At 35.0% G+C, this 17,138-nt stretch overlaps 1 long non-coding RNA gene across 5 annotated transcripts in view; it reads left to right on the top strand.

Annotated features, from left to right (window-relative positions):
- The window catches only part of LOC138842316 (uncharacterized), a 128,474-nt gene that overhangs the window by 75,919 nt on the left and 35,417 nt on the right, over positions 1-17,138 (top strand). For all 5 annotated transcript variants that reach the window (XR_011376702.1, XR_011376704.1, XR_011376703.1 and 2 more), the window contains exon 4: positions 7,649-7,718. This is a non-coding gene — a long non-coding RNA (uncharacterized lncRNA). The remainder of the gene's footprint in view (positions 1-7,648; positions 7,719-17,138) is intronic.

Genomic DNA, 17,138 nt, shown 5'->3' with positions numbered 1-17,138 from the left:
TATGGTTGCATAAAATCTGAACAGATTTGAGAAAAGTTGAGGAAGATCAGAATAAAGTACTCAAAGAATTATTGGGCCTATTTCAAAGTGTCACAGATATTCTGGGAATGATGCTATTATTTGAGCTTATGCTCAAAGTATTTATAATTTTTGTTCTTTGGATTTTGAAAGAAGATACAACAAAAATGAACCATATTAAATGTACCTGGAATGAGATAACAGGGCAAGACCTAGCTGGGCGAGATGTTGGTTTGATGGGAGCACATCTATTGAATATATTTATTCATTATTCAACTTAGTATAGTGTAGATGGGTAATATTTGGACAGTAAATGCTTTTGCCTCTCCCTTAGCTCAATGGTTTCCTATCTCTCACCTTTAGACAATCAATAAAACAAAATCTAGAGATGTATTAAAAAGTAAACATCTAGATAAGACATCAAATGCGAAAAATAAAAGGGTTCATATCCTGAAACCAGTGCTTGCCCTACCTGTATTAGAAAAAGTAACATTTAAGAAGCAGATAAACGTAAAGTGTAAGAATGTTGGCTAACACATTCGTTAGAGGCATATCTCAAAACCACAGAAAAAGATATGGCAGGTATGCAAAGCCTGGCGTATTTGAAAGCTGAGGAAAGACAATATCTTTAGAAGTGCACAGCAGTGGTGTTGGTCCTCCTATGCCCTTGGTGCACTGGCTTCAGAAGTATCAAATGCTATTTTATTTCAGGAATCCTGCTGAAACATGTGGGGATGAGAGAGAAATCATTTCTCGTAAGATGAGGATGGCAAGAGGCATTATAAACAGAGGAAGAAACATAACTTTGTCACTAGCTAGATGCCACACTCAACTAAGCAAAATTCTTGAATACAATGAATTGAAAAGAAAGACACCTCAAGTGAAGCCTGAGTGAAGCCTGGTGATGAGAGATGGCAATAATGCAAATTTCTACCATTGCAGAAAGTAATACCTCAATTACAAGAGACAAGAAGCATAAGCTAACGTTCCTTGCAAGTAGGGTAAATAAGCCACTTGTAAACATCTCTCTCAATTGAATTTAATATCTTAGTAAGTGAATTCTGGAAGTTACATAGATTCTAGGAGTCTACGGAAGCTGACACTCAGTTCAAACTCCCTTCCCTCAAACATCATTGGCTTACTGCTACTACCTTAGGCAATGCTAAATACTGGTTTCAGGGTACATAATTTTGCTGGACTAATTGCTTTAAGGGATATGTATTGATTGTTTTCTAAACTTGGTGATAGTGGTTTCAATATTGTGAAAATCTTGTGTATCCTGTAAATCCTCTAGGCTCTCTGAAAGTGAGGTACCTCAGAAACTTGGCATTAAACTAATTCTTCTCAAGACAAGAAAGAATTCCCATGAAAGACACCCCAGGCTGCAGCTTCTCAAGTATCTTGTGCTACACCTAGGTATTAAGATCTGAACTGAAAGAATTTACAATTTTTTAATACTCAACAAGCAAGTGAAGTCGATTTTGGATTTTAATGCCTTTGAACTTAAGTTTGCAAGGAATTTTAGTATTTGGACTCTAATTTTTCCAATGAAACTTTGTAATTGGAGAAAGTACGTTTGTATTCAATTTTTTGACCCCTCAACTATTGGCATTTTATTACTAGAATGTTTTAATATTATCATTTGATTTCCTTGAAGAACCATATTGGATGCATTGAAAAACCTGACAATTTGGAATGGAGAATAGATTCTGTAGTAAATTTTCAGCTTTCTGGTCAGAGTAACCTGGAGGTTAGCTTAAATAATTTGTTCATTTCAACGACCCATATTCTACAGTGTTCCAAGGGTGTATTCTGCACTGTACACTAAAGACTTCATGTGGATCCACCAAAGCTTAGTAGATTACGTTCACAGAGTGTCTCTGTGAAGGTGGATGATAAAATTGCCGTTATACAGACTGGATCTTCAACCCTTAAGGGATGGCCATGCCCCAGGTTGCCTATAGACTTCATGGTTAAACTTATAGGCTTAAGCAAACAAGTTAAAGAAAACATTCTAAGGTTCTAGATCTATTAGAGAAGTTTAAAAGTCATATTTCAGATTAGACTGTAATAAATCAAAGGTCTTCGCTGTAATATTCAGAAGAAACCACTAAAAGAATATTGCACAAGAATATATGTATGACTAATGTGAAATGAAAATCAATTTGAAGTCAACATTGCTAAGAGAGCTGGCTAAAATGGAGCCAGGAGGCTATTGAGGAAGTATGACTTATGCACATGTCAACCTGTATGGAATCTGACTTTTTGACCACTTATTGTCCTAATGAAGGCATCCAAAACATCTGCCAGAAATTCAAGATATTTATTGGACACTTACCCTAAAACAACCCATGACAGCCATCCCTTAAGGACAAACATTTCCTTTCTTGTGTTAGCGTACAGCCTCATGGCTTTTGCTTTTTTTAAGACCCTGACTATTTCTCTTCCCCAGAACACTCTTTCAGTTTTACCCAAATCTGTGTCTCCAAAATTGCAATTCTTAGGACCCCAAATAAACTATTTTCTTGTTTGCTGCCTTCTGCATTTTTTTTTTTGGTTGACACAACTAACTAATAGAAATATGTATACAAAAATGCAAGAAATTAAAAAGAGGAGCTTTAAACAGATTGATCAAACAGAAACAAAAAGATAACATGGTGCGATAAAACAAAGTATGTGAATAATAATATGACATGTAAAGGATTTAGTATAAGAAAAATACTAATATTGCCAAACTGTACTACCAAACAAGCCAATTATATATTTCTTACTAGAGGCACATATTTTATACAAGAATACAGAAAGCTTGACAACAAGAAGAAAGATAGAAGAAGATGTACTATGCATATAGTACCTTAACCAAATAGAGTTAATATAGCTATTTTATTATCACACTAGGCTTTAAAACAAGTTGAATTACTAAAGATAAAGGACTTTTTGTAATGGTAATGGAGTCCCAATAACTTATCTTCAAAATAGACAAAGCAAAAATTGACAAAACTAAGAGAAATAGACACACGTATATTTGTATATGCAGACCTTAACATATCTCTCTCATTAGCCAACAGAAGAAGCAAAAAAAAAAAAAAAAAAAAATCAGTAAAAATATAAAAGATCTGAAGGAAACAATGAACAAACTTGACCAAATGGAAATTTATAGAACAATGCATTTTATTTTATTTTATTTTATTTATTTATTTTTTAGAACAATGCATTTAACTGTCACCAAATACAAATTCAAGTATAGATGGAGCACTAACTTAAATTATCATATGCTAGTTAATAAAGACAGCCGTTAATAAATACCAAAGGATTTAAATGATTCAGAGAATGCTTTCTGAACACAGTAGAACTAAGCTAGATTTAAATGACAGAAGAAACTAGAAAATTCTCAGCTACCTAGATATTAAATAAAGCACTTCTAAGTAATCTGTGGATCAATGATATACATTTCCACAAATATATTTTCTAGTGTACTTATGTAAATATATAGATGTAAGAATATCTTTATTTCTCTTTCTATCTACCTGTCCTAGAGAAATTCTAATATATGTGCAAAAAAGTTTGAAAGATGTTATAAGAAAATTTATGTAATTGAAAAAGAATAAAAAATAACTTTCATCTAAAGTAAAATATATAAATACATTTTAAGATGTATAATCAATATTACATAGTGGAACTTATTCAATAACATGATGGGCAACCCCAAAGACATTCCAGCTGTTGGTATACATACTAATAATTTGTCCTTCTGATAACTGGCATGCTCTGGTGAGCGTATCCATCTCTGCTTGTTGAGTTGTTTTAGCTAGTGCGAGATTTACCCTCTCAAGTACTTCATACTGAGCAGTAATAGCATAGCCAGCTTGGAAATTCCCTTTTTTATTTTTACAGTATGACCCATCAACAAACTAAAAAATTAATAAACAGAAAGCTTAGTTGAAAGAGTTGGGAGACCAGAAGGGGGAGCTCTCACACCCTTCAAAGGTAGCAAAGCCCATCAGGAAGAAGGATTCACTCCTCTTCTTTCCCCGCAAGGACTCAGCCAATAAAAAGCCAAGGGCCTGTTTACTACAGCTCTCCCAACTTTTCTTTCGTCTGTATAAAAGTGTTCTCTTTTCCTTATGTGGGGACTTGCACACGGCTCATCATAGTCAAATAAAATCTATATATGGAACAATCATTCCCTTCCATGAAATTCTCCCTGATATACTACCCCAGGGCTAAAAACCAGGTCACTGGTCACAAACCTGAATAGAGAAAGTTAATCCTCACAATCTCCTCTCCAGAAATCAGAGCACTGTCAGTGTGGCTGCTACACAAACAGGAATGGGAGTAAATTCTCTGAAGAATTTGAAATTCCCCAGAACAAAAATACATAATGTAAAGAACACTCCTCTGCCTACCCCCACCCAGCCCCCCAAAAAAACACAAAAACAACCCAATGACATTACACTGACTATCACAACTCCAGTTATGGAGTGGTAAGGATTTTAGCAGTAATCTCCAGGTGCTTGACCCTCAACCTTGTGTACAAAGCTACATCAAGAGAATGATGCTGAGAATAGCAATAAAAAGTAGAAGAAAGAGTTAGTGTGACTTTGAGTCCTGATCAATATAGGCACCATGTCTTATCAAAGTGAATAAATATTTTTTATTTCTTTTTTTTTCCTTTTCTTTTTTATTTTGGTGACAAGTCACATCTCATATATATTTTGTGTCCAAAACTTCATGAATGGTCTCTTGAGCTCTGGGTATTATTTTAATACAGTATCATTGAAAAATGTAGCCACAATCATTTTAACTCAGTTATTCACAGTTATGGTAAGCTGTTAAAACAATGAACAATTTGTAATACTCTCTGTGTTTTACTTTCTTCATCTGTAATATGGTGATAATAATAGTACCTTAGGATTGTGACAATTCAATGACATGATTTATGCAAAGTGCATAGTGCTGTGCTGACACATACGAAGAACTCCGTGAATATCAAGCATTCATGTCATTGTTTATTATTGGTATTTTATGTATTATTAATCATTCAATTAATCATGCAATTATTTCCTGAACAATTATGTTTGTCAACTTAATTTAAATTTTGGAAATATATACTATTACATGAAGTGATAAATGGCAAAGATCACCCTCTCAATTTTTCATCTTTAAAATGTTTATTTTTCAGGAATAATATGTTATCTTTTATGTTTTGAACGATACCTTGTAAAATGAGGGTGTTCATTCCTAATATTAATAATATAACATTAATAAATAATGATATTGTGATATAAATGTTCTCTGGGGTTCATTGTTAAAGTAAAATAGAAATGTCAGCAAACCTAAGCTCACTCAATTTATGGACTCCCTTGTTTTATTGTATTATCTTTCTCGTATCTGAGTCAATTGTTTCTTTTTTAGAAACCTTTCTGCTTTATTGGTTCTGATAAATGAATTAAATTATTGTGACAGACTTGCATGTTACCACTGGATATCTCTACCATTATCCAAATACAGCTCTTTTCCTTAAAGATTTCTCTAAATAATTTCTGTTGACAACATATACAAGTGCAATTTGAACTGCAATCTTTTCACTGTTCTCTTAGTAAATGAATAATTTGAAAAAAGGTGGATAATACCTGACATTGAATAATATTTGTAGTTTGTAGCAACTATTAGGTACTTGCAGATATCTTGGATTTTTTCTACATATAAACTTAAAGAGGCATCTGACAACATCAGGAAAAAAGTCATATTGAAATACTCATTTTTTTTAATGGTCATCCCAAACATTTGTGTTTTAACCAGCACATAAGTTTTGCTCTGTTTCCATCCTGGAATATTTATCTCTCTGGTAAATTGTAACACGGGCACAGAATGACAAGGATATGTGTGTGTGTGTTCATTTCCGTGATACCAAAATAACAATATTGATAGTAGTATTTGATTAAAAATTATGCAGCATATACAAATAAAAATCAGCTGAAACTAAATATATAACATAATTCAAATACCTGTATATAATATATTACAAAGCAAATATGAAATATAAATGTATATGATTATATACTCTACAATGCACAGATACCTACATATAAAATATAGTATAAATCAAATACAGAAAATTATAAATATATTATAAAATATCAATTACAATATAAATTAATGAATATGTGCAATTCAAATATAACATTTTATTATAGTAGCATATTAGTAGCATATAAATTCCCAAAATAAGCAATATAAAATGAAAAATTAATTTAACATGTAAATTGAAAATGAAATATTATCTTTAAACAAGTGAATTTTAAAAAACTGTGCATTCAGGTTGCCATGGTTGAGCTGAAGTATCTTTTTGAGCATTTTTTTCCCCCAGCTGGATGAAAAGTCCCTTTATGGCCCCATGGCATAATGTTGCTAAATTTAGTATGAGCCCCCTGCAGGCCAAAACCCTGGAGCTCAGCAATCTTACAATTTCTGCCTCTTGAGTAGCTAGTAGCATAAGCATGTGACATTATACCCAGTCATTCATGGTATATGCGTAAGAGGGAGGATATTTTCTTTTACAACCGCCATTGAATTTTAAGAGATGATTCCCAGTAGCATCAGGTCCTTGTTTGCTGAGCACTATCTTGAACTTTGGCAAATAAGTTTGAAGGCGGAAGCTGGGGCAACGCTGAAGGTCTTGGCATAATAACTGGGGAGGGAGAAATTCAGAATTAAGGAACTAGGAAGCCCTGAGGCTAGTGCCTGTGGACAGAAGGCAGAATAGAGCAGTGCCTGTTAGAGATGATAGTGGGGAAGAAAGAGACAGAAGATATGTTGGCTTAATGCTTTAAAGTAGTTTGCTTTAGTGTGCGCTCAGGGCAAACAAGTGACTAGAGTCGAGAAACATGACATATGAATTACCTGGTCAAGTTCTAAGTTTACAACATTAGAACTGGATTTTCATGTCGATGCCATTTTACATTCTTATCAGTGAAGTGCCGAGTTCATGCCTCTATTGGGCATAGTATCATGGAAAGCTCTTTGTAAATCAAATTATTTAGAATTTTGTCTCAATTCTGGACATACTATTTTCTCTAAAATTTTTTGGTAAACTTTGAGCTTCGAAGATAAAATTTCCTCAGCCTTTTGGAGCTGATCTGACTTAGTATTTGGGTGCTGCTTTGAGCCAAAATACCTTGTTTCAAGTTTTGAAATAACTAGTTATGTTATCAGCTACTTAAATCTCAGAAAGTGAAATAATTCAGATCAACACTCCTTTAGGTATACAATGTGACCAAAATAAAAAGGAATCAGTTATTATATTGATGGTTGCTTAAAGTGGTAGTGTTTATAATTCTGTCATTCTCAACATTTATTAGTTGTTTTTGTTGTTGTTGCTATTATTTTTACAAGATGTTCCATTTTCATCTTTTATATTCCCTACCCAGACTGAAAAAGAAATACACTTGATCTTGGCTATTTATACGTTTTTTAAAAACAAACATTTTTTTCCGGTAAACATAACTTTCCAAGAGTAAATAAATTTATAAATATAATAAGTCACTTTGTGACAGAAACTTACTAGTGGATGGTATTTTAAAAGAAATTGAACCTCTTTCTTTTCCCTTTTTCTGTCTAAACACTGTAGGCCATCTGCGTAAGAAGATGCCAGCTCATGGTGTCAGAGCAGAGCACAGTGAAGAGCAGGTTTCTTGCAGGTGGGTTGCTTGGAACAAGGTATTAGACTCTAAGAAGGATGAGGAAGGCATCTATCTATGGGGGTGGGGTGGGGTGCTGGGTGGAGGGCAGCAGTATTGATCAGCACACTGGCTATATTGAAGCTCTATACTTTTTTCTAAGGGAGAATATGCACAGAAGGAGCTTTTCTAGTTTAGTATCCTGAAATATAGAAATAAAATAAATAAAAATATTGCTTACGACAAGCATGCATTATTTGTGGAGTGAATCATATTGTTTATTTACACCTAGGATAAATATTTATTCTCTACCTCTAAATACATATTTACTTAAATGCATACTTACTGATCACCTACCAAGTTTTGGGTACTTTATATGGGATTGTTTTCTTTAATTATTACAGCAACCTTTTTTAAAATTCCCATTTTACAAATGACAAATGTGGGATATAGAGAGATTAAAACTTGAACTCTGTTCTCAAAGAGATTCTTAAGGGAGGCAGATACATAGCATTTGGTACCATACTTTTCAAAGTGCATTAGGTCGATTTCTACAATGTCATATGGAAGGCATATTCAACCCTGCAATGATTTTCAAACATATTTCTTTAAGCAATACAAGTTTCTTCAAAAGAAGTGTCTGGGTAAGCACCATAAGTAAATCAAATAAAAGACCTGCTCTGGTTGAAGTCCAGAGGTTCTCAATCCTGGTCACATATTAGATCTGTCTGGGAGGTGGTAAATGCCTTGGCTCACTGACCTTCTGAGGGTGGAGCCCAGTCATCAGTACATCTTAAACATTGCCCAGATGATTTTACTGTACATCCAGTGATCAGTTGCACTGTAGTAGTTGAAGAGGGAGCACGCTAGTCTGACTGCTGTGTCAGGAGTGCAGAGGATGACTGAGGGAGCAATGCTAGAGGATGGGAAAGCAGGTGACACTAGTGTGACAGCCCTAGACATGGAGGCCAATGCTAATGAAATTCTCAAACAGAGGTTTAATTTATGAAACCTATATACTTTCTATGTAATCCATAAACATATTGGGTATAATACAATCTCCTGACATATGAAAATCACAGACAGATTCTGAGTGTGTGTGTTTAAGAATCTGGAAGTAAAAGACATCTTTGAATGTGTAACAATGCAGAGAAAATCAAGATCAACAAATTAATTGAAATGCTTTTCTAGTACTAAATGAATATAAGAAAACTGATAGGTAAATTGTCATGAAATATTCTTTACTTTCTGTTTGAAAGCTCTGAATGTCTAATGGAGTTCTCCGCTATGTCAAAGAATTTGAATGTAGTGTCTTGTTAAATGTTTCCTAAACAGAAGTTAGATAAAGGAGGATAAATAATGAGTAAAGAGCCTGGCTTTTATAACAAATAATCATAGTGTGGAATAAGATACGAATACCTCCCAGCAAGAACTGTATTATTGAAATTTGGGGGGATAATTTTCAAAAGTCTAGGAAAATATCATTTAGAAGTATGAACAATAAAAATGGCTATAACTATATTATTCTCAATTAGCCTATGTTTTATCAAACTTTGATTTTGTTTGTGGTTATATATATTCATTAATCATTTTCCCACAAGATGATAAAAAATTATATCCTAAGTCATGATACATTAAAGATTAAAAGAATAAATTTTAGAGTAAGATAAACCTGGATTTGAATTGTGAATTGTGGCTCTGCCATTTGGAAGTTGTGTACTTTTGAAATGGTATTTGATATTACTGAGCCCAGTTTTCTCATCTGTAAAATAATGTTAAACATAGTACTTACCTCACAGGGTTGTTGCAGAGATTGAATTAGCTGACACACATGAAGTGTCTAAAATAGTGGCTAAAATATAGTCTTCTTCAATAAATTTTATGCTATTATTATGTACTAATTTAACATGGAGCAAGGGACTTCATGGGATAAAATATACTCTAAAACAACTAGAATGTTCTAACTGAGTCAATAAAGTAAAATAAATAGAAATCACGACTCTCTGTTCAGTGATCATATAAGTTCTGGAGACAGAATTTATTCCACATACCTTTTATTTTACTTGAATCTTTAGAGAATTATAAAAAATTGGTGACCACTATTAGGACAAAGTTAGAAAGTAGCCTAGAACCTATAAAGTTTGAGGAATTTGGTCTCTAAATGTAAAGCAGCAAACATTCTAAATATCTTTGGGGAACCAAACTCCCCTGAATCCTTTTCACCAAATTCATATATACTAAGTATGTCGTACTTTTTGTCTAGCTACTTCTAATTTTGATTTTTGCATGTTGCCACGATAACTTTGTTTTGTTTGTGTATAATTAGCACTGTATTAGATATTGTTTAAAATGGTAAACAAATTAGATGTGGTCTTTTCCCTCATGGGCTTATAGGATAATAGTTAAAAATAAACATTAAAAGAAAGGAAAAGCACTGGCTGACAAAAATAAGTGTGGCTAACCTATATTAGCCAGCCAAAACTGTTGTTTGTCTTTTCCCTGCTGTCAGTTGGAAAGATGAAAGAACCAAGGAGGACCTTTATGAGTACAAAATACTCAAACCCATCTGAAAATCTGACACGAAGGATTCTGATCAACCACATTCCAGAAGGGAACTCATGATTGGAAAGCTCACCCAAAGGTCTGAAAAAAACACTGTTCTTCCTACAGTTCAGCGCTCATTTAAGTAAATGCTATGGTATAGATCCACTCAACTTACGTAGAATCAGCCTAATCAGTTTTGATGCATAGGTGCTGTGAACCTGCATTTTGGTGAGACTTACCAATGATTCAGTTAAACAAGAAAGGTCCTCATGGGTATTAGGGAAAATGGTAGGAAAGAGATTAGAGACCAAATAATTTCTCTGTTAGAAAAGTTTGGGAAATTGATCACCCCTTAAATTCAGTTTGGAAGTTTAATGTCAAGGTGGTATCAAAGGAAAATTATACTGGACAAAGTTAAACAGCCAAGGAAGACTTTATTCAAGACTACTGCAATAGGGTGGCAGGGCCAGAGCTCAGTCTGAACTCAACTCCACTGAAATAAGGTCAGGATAGATTCTAAGAGATGGGGTGGGGGGATCATAGGTCATCTATGTTTGCTAATTGGCCTTACCCAATGGAAAAGTAAACATTCTCATATCTGCATAATAAGAAGTGGGGAAAGGTACCCACATAAATTAAGCTCCTACTCTTCCAGAAACTGGGAGAAGGAAGCTTATTGATTACATTTCAAAAGGATGGCCCTCAGGGACATGAGAAAGACAGTCCTGGGTTGTAAAACTGACAAGAGGATTTTGCAACGCTTCATATTTCAAAAGCGTAGAGACAGAATTTGCAATTACAGATTTTCTAAAGTAAATGCTCTAAGAAAAAGGAGGTCAGGGGCTTAGAGGCAGAAAGAAGCCTGTCTAAAGTTTGGATAACCTGAGGGAAACATTAAGGCCCTCTTGTTTAGTAGGCGATGATAGACAGAACTTTTAATAGCAAAAGAATCTCCCTCTGAAAGGATCCTACAAGGAGACTATCTTAAAACCTATAGAAATTTTGTGAAGTCAGAGACTTTGTGATTATGGTTTAGAACTTAATTAGGTCACCTTTAAAGAGTTCTAAATTATCAGAACTTTAAACTTCATTATCTCACCTCAAAGACTAGTTTTTTTTTCCCCTCACAAACAAAAAAAAAAGGGACATTCAAAATGACTTTCACTTCAATGAAAGGAATTCTAAAAAATATGTCCTATTTAAAAAACCCTATGTGAACTTATGAATTTAAAATATTATTTTATCATGTCACAGTTCATCATATTTCAAAAAGGACTTTTTATTTTATCCAATAATCTAACAGGGAATTTGCTAAATAAGGAAAATATATACTATGCAATTTAGGTATCAAAACTGAGCTCTACAATACCCTTTGCAAACACTTCCAAAAAGGTCCCATCAGAAATGATTCTTATCCCTAGGTGTGCAATTGAACCACATTTGGAGCTTTTAGAAAACACAAATGCTAGCCTGACCTAATAGACCTTCAGTATGAAAATTTCTAAAAATGAGGTCTATTGTTTTAAAAAATGCTTTTAATGTATGGTCTGCAGACTAGCATCTCCTGGGAGCTCCTGAGAAACGCAGAATCTTGGGTTTTGCAACATCGGCTGAATTGGAGTCTGTGTTTTGACAAAAACTTGGCTGTTGATATGCACATGAAGTCTAAGAAGCACTGTTTTATAGGAGACTTTGCTGCATAGCCAGGGTGAGAGCCACTCACCAGGTTAAGAAGAAATAGCCTCCGGCACTGTCAAAGCAGCTTCTCTACAAATAGGGATCCTAAGCGTTCAGCTTTGCTTTCTATGTAAGACACATCTTTGGAGAAAAATTTTAGCACAGGATTTTGGACCTATAAAAACACCAAAGGGAAAATACAGAGAAAGATGGTGGGATATTCATATTAATATCTGGCAACTTAATTTAAAATTTCAAGAATCTTAAATAAAGATTTCTTTGCAGAGAGGGAGATGAAGGGAACAATCCACCAGACTGGGAATTGGACTCTCCAATGACTCACTGATTAACTTTGGCCTGGGGCAAGCTACCTGTTCAATTTCTCCAAGTGTACACTCCGATAATAAGAGCTATTATTACTTCTTTTAACAGCTACTTAAAAGCAAATTAGGAAACCTTAAAGTGACTTCTGCTCCTCTGGGGAGAAAACTTTATTAAATTAGTAGTAGATAGAAATAACATTTATTAGTTCACCATATTTTTCTCAGGCTAACAAGAACACTTTGTGTTTAGTCTCTTTCCCTGTTTATATGCAGCAGTGTCTGTGGATGTGTATAAATATCTTGGAATGTAAAGTAAAAGAAGATAAAATTTTGCTCAATGATGATTATTTCAAAATTATTGCTATATTTACTTTTCTGAGATCTATTTTTGAACATCCCAATTGAAATGTTATATTATTTGTCTGACTATGTACTTATAGCAGGTCAGTAGAAGCAATTGTCAAAGAAAGTATCAAAAAATTTTTAAATTCAAAGAACAAAAATTTCCCTTTGTTTTTTATTGAGAGATGTAGGGAGCTGCAAAGTGTGATGTTCCTAGTCTTAGGGTGAAAAAAAAAGCCAAACAAATACCAAATTCATAATCTTTCTTGAGTCCATTGAAGTGCTAACATTGTACAGCAACAAACTGACCCCAAATCCAAGGAGAAACAGGCAAGAAGAGAAAAGATTGGAGCACTAGCTTGGACAAGACAACATAGTCAGACACTCCATAGTAGGAGTTCAGCTACAGTACTTGACACACTGAATGGTGTGCTGGTGAGAGAGGTGAACATCTGGGAGCTACAGATATAAGGGATATCCTCATCCTTTTCAGGTTTTTTTCCTACAAACTTCACTGGTGCTCACACACACAAAAAATGGGAGAATTCTTAGAAAGTCTCCTTCATGGTGCAGAATAGGAAGAGGGGGCAATAGCAGCTGAGATACTCATCCCATCTCCCTTACTGAACGAAAGCTTAATCTGCTGGGAGGACAACAAACACTGTTGCCATTAGGGCACTGGTGGAAATTCCCTGCAGGTGAGGGAAAAGAGGAGGGAAAAAAACCCCTTCTGTCCCTTGTGGAAGGTCAGCAGAGATATAGTGTCTGTCAAAGACTGAGGCTTTATTCAAACATAGAATACTCCTACCCCACCCCCTACCAGGCCAACAGGCATAGAATAAAAGCAATATCTCAAGGGCAGCAGGAGGGATGAACAGGCAGAGTACAGAGAAGTTTTAAGGAAGTGAAAATACTCTGTATGATAGTATAATAATGGATATATGTCATTATATACTTGTCCAAACCCATAGAATGTGCAACATCAAGAGTGGACCCTAAGGTGAACTCTGGACTCTGAGTGATTATGAGGTGTCAATGTAGGTTTATCCTTGGTAACAAACATACCATTCCGGTAAGTGATGTTGATAATGGGGGATGCTAGGCATGCATATGTGAAATCTCTTTATATTCCTCTCAGTTTTGCTGTGAGCTTACAACTGTTCTCAAAAATAAAATATTGGGCTTCCCTGGTGGCGCAGTGGTTGAGAATCTGCCTGCCAATGCAGGGGACACGGGTTCGAACCCTGGTCTGGGAAGATCCCACATGCTGTGGAGCAACTAGACCCGTGAGCCACAACTACTGAGCCTGCGCGTCTGGAGCCTGTGCTCCTCAACAAGAGAGGCTGCAACAGTGAGAGGCCCGCGCACCGCGATGAAGAGTGGCCCCCACTCGCCGCAACTAGAGAAAGCCCTCACACAGAAATGAAGACCCAACACAGACAAAAATAAGAAATAAATAAAAATTTTAAAAAAATAAATAAAATAAAATATTAAATTTAAAAAGGAGTTCTGCTAGAGACAGACCACCTCTGAGATGCAGTGCAAAGAAAAGACCTAAAACTAACAAGGGAACAGAGAACAAAAAATAAAAATAAAAACAAAATGAAACCAAATAAAAACCTCTGAAAAACTAGTCCCTACTCTAAGTGCAAAGTAATTATTTAGAGGAAATTGAAGCCTGTGGTGCACTAAGGTAACCATAGCAACAACAAAAAACCCAAACCCAGCCCAACTCTTAATTAGAGTCAATCAAATCTGTTCAGTAAAGGCCTTGATGAAAGAAAGGTATGCCCATTTCCAGGTATAAAGCTACTTACCCCAGTCTTTACTATACTACACAAGAAGTCCAGCTTTCAACAACAACAAAAACTAGAAAGCATATGAAAACATGAGCTAAAGCGACATCCTTCCAAGAGACAACACAATCATGACATAAAAGTTGGAGCTATATAACAGGAAAAAAAATAATTGTGAATAATAGTTTAACAGTTTTCATGGAAAAGGTAGACAGCATACATGATTAAATGGCTGATTACAGCAAAGAGATGGAAACTATAAGAAAGAATCCAATGGAAATGTTAGAAATGAACAGTACAGTAACAAAGAGGAAGAATTCCTTTGATGGCCTCATCAGTAGACTCAATGTAGTGGAAGAAAGAATTGGAGAACATCAAGATAGATCAATAGGAATTATGCAAACTGAAACACACACACACACACACACACACACACACACACACAATCTGGGTTTCTACTGGTTACAGAATTTTATTTTATCTTTGTTACGTTAAAGTCTGAGTGGTTTTGACATCAGTCTTAGAGGCAAGTCCTTTGGCAAGAATCCATTGCTGATGGTTGACTTTCAGGGGCCTGCTTATCAAAATCATTGATGAGGAAGATTTAAAGCCAGTTCTAGTGATTACTAATTAGCATGGCTATAGAAAATTATGGGGACTTGATTTATAAATTCTTAATTCTCTGTATGATTCTAATTACTGACTTGGCCTAAGATTAAATGAAAAGCCAACATACTTGCAGCTGTTAATAGATTTTTTTCTCCAAGTTTGGCATGGATGGTCTTTATGTTAAGTTATACTTTTAATTGCCAAATATTTCAATGTTTATGAGATACCAAGATAAACCAAAATAGGCTCCCATTGTAATATCAGATTTTTATTTTTTATAACTATGGGACATATGTCCTGAGGTTATTCAGAAGACCAAAGCCTCTAATATTTTAATCAAATATTGTTTAGGATTCCTCTCTCCAATACTGTATATCACAGACTTAGGTAAAAACATTAATATCTGTAGTGTTATTCCAAATTTACAGAATAATTTCAACTGTAGACATTAAAAATTAAATTAAATGTGAGAAGAAACAGCAAGTGACATTTGATGCATTACTGTGGTGCAGCTTAGTGTGTGGGATTTTAATTTTGAAAATAGTGTAGGAGTGAGTTGTGGGAGAATGAAAATTATCTATTTCAGAAAGAACTCATCTCAAATAGTGTCTATGTATGTGATTACTTTTGTCAGAAATGGTGTAATTGACAATAATTTGCTTGCTAATCTAATTAAACTATGAACAAATGGTGCAAGAAATTGTGAAGAACTCTGGGTAAAGCCTTGGGCTCTTCTTAATGGATGTTACTGAAGGTAACTAAGCACATTTTCCTGAGTCATTATTTTATGCACGGGATAGTGAGAGAGAATCGAAAAATCATTTTTGCAGTAGTTCCGTGTTTAAACTCACAAACAGCCAACTAGTGATTTAAAATAAAATAATGAAGTCTTTGAGGTGTGATCATAGGAAAAAAAAAAAAAACAGGAGGAGTTAGGTACCTGGCAAACTAGCAATGAATCTTGAACTATGTCCTCACTGTCCCCTGCTTTCTGACCCTCGGGACCCACAGGTGTTCTACCTGTCTCCACCTGCAAACTCACACCAGTCTTCTCTCTGAGACCAAATGGGTCCTGCCTCAGAAGAGTTCTGCCTCAGAAGCCAGTTGCCTTGGCATCAAGCCTCATTTTTCTTCTCGACATGCTTAAAATGATCACGTTTTTAAAGCAAATCATTAATACATGCCTGGCAAGCAGGAGTGTCTTTGGGGAACTACAGGACAAGCTATTTTAAATCAAAGCCGTTTCAGTAAATCTTGGATTTTTGATTGCTGTATTCATGATTTTTACTCAAATATATATAGATATGCCCCTTCCTTTCTAGCCTTTTTCACCCTTACTCCATCTGTCTGTATATTGTTTCTGCCATTCATTCATAATCTATTTACTTCATCAATCATTCGATAAATATATATTGAGGTCACACTATCCACCACAGTTCCAGGTGTATTTGTAGCTTGCCATATACCTGACAAATGCCTCCATTTTATTTTCTCCAAGACTCTGCTAAATGCTTCTCTTTCTTGTGGCAGTTCCCATATGCTTTTATTAACATTTATTTCCATTTAATTATTTGCTGTCATCTAGATGTAAACTCCAAGAGAATGAGTCTTATGTCTACCGTTTATTCTAGCTTGTGCCCAGCACAGCCCCTGGTATAATTTAGAGGTTTTCAATAAACATTTATAGAATATATTCTTCTGTAGCAAGACTTTTTTATATTTATCCTTGTTTCCCCAAGTTTTGGTTTATAGGATTCTTGGTACGTGGTTAATGAATAAAGAATTAATTAATTAATATATCCTAACCTCTTATTGTTTAACCAAAAATCCTTGGACTTTTTTGTAACCTTTATTCTGACCGTCTGTTGAACTTCTGACACTTTGCTCCATAACCTCATACTTGTTTCCGATACACTTGCCTGCCAGACCTACATGCACTCCCTACCTGAACGTTGTATCTCTGATCAATGGTCCTTTTAGTTACCTGCAGTTCCTCTCCTAAAACTTCAGAGTTCCATAGCTAATGTTCCTGTTCTGCCTTATCTTACTGTCAGCCAAGTCTTGGCATGATAGCCTCTGTTCATCCTATGCTCAAACCTCCTGGCTCAGGAGAGATATCCTGTCCCAAATCTTGCTCTTGGACCCCGAGT

The sequence above is a fragment of the Globicephala melas genome, chromosome 14 (assembly GCF_963455315.2).
Source record: "Globicephala melas chromosome 14, mGloMel1.2, whole genome shotgun sequence".
NCBI lineage: Eukaryota > Metazoa > Chordata > Mammalia > Artiodactyla > Delphinidae > Globicephala > Globicephala melas.
Note: the sequence above shows the minus strand (reverse complement) of the source record. Positions and strands in the feature narration are given on the sequence as shown.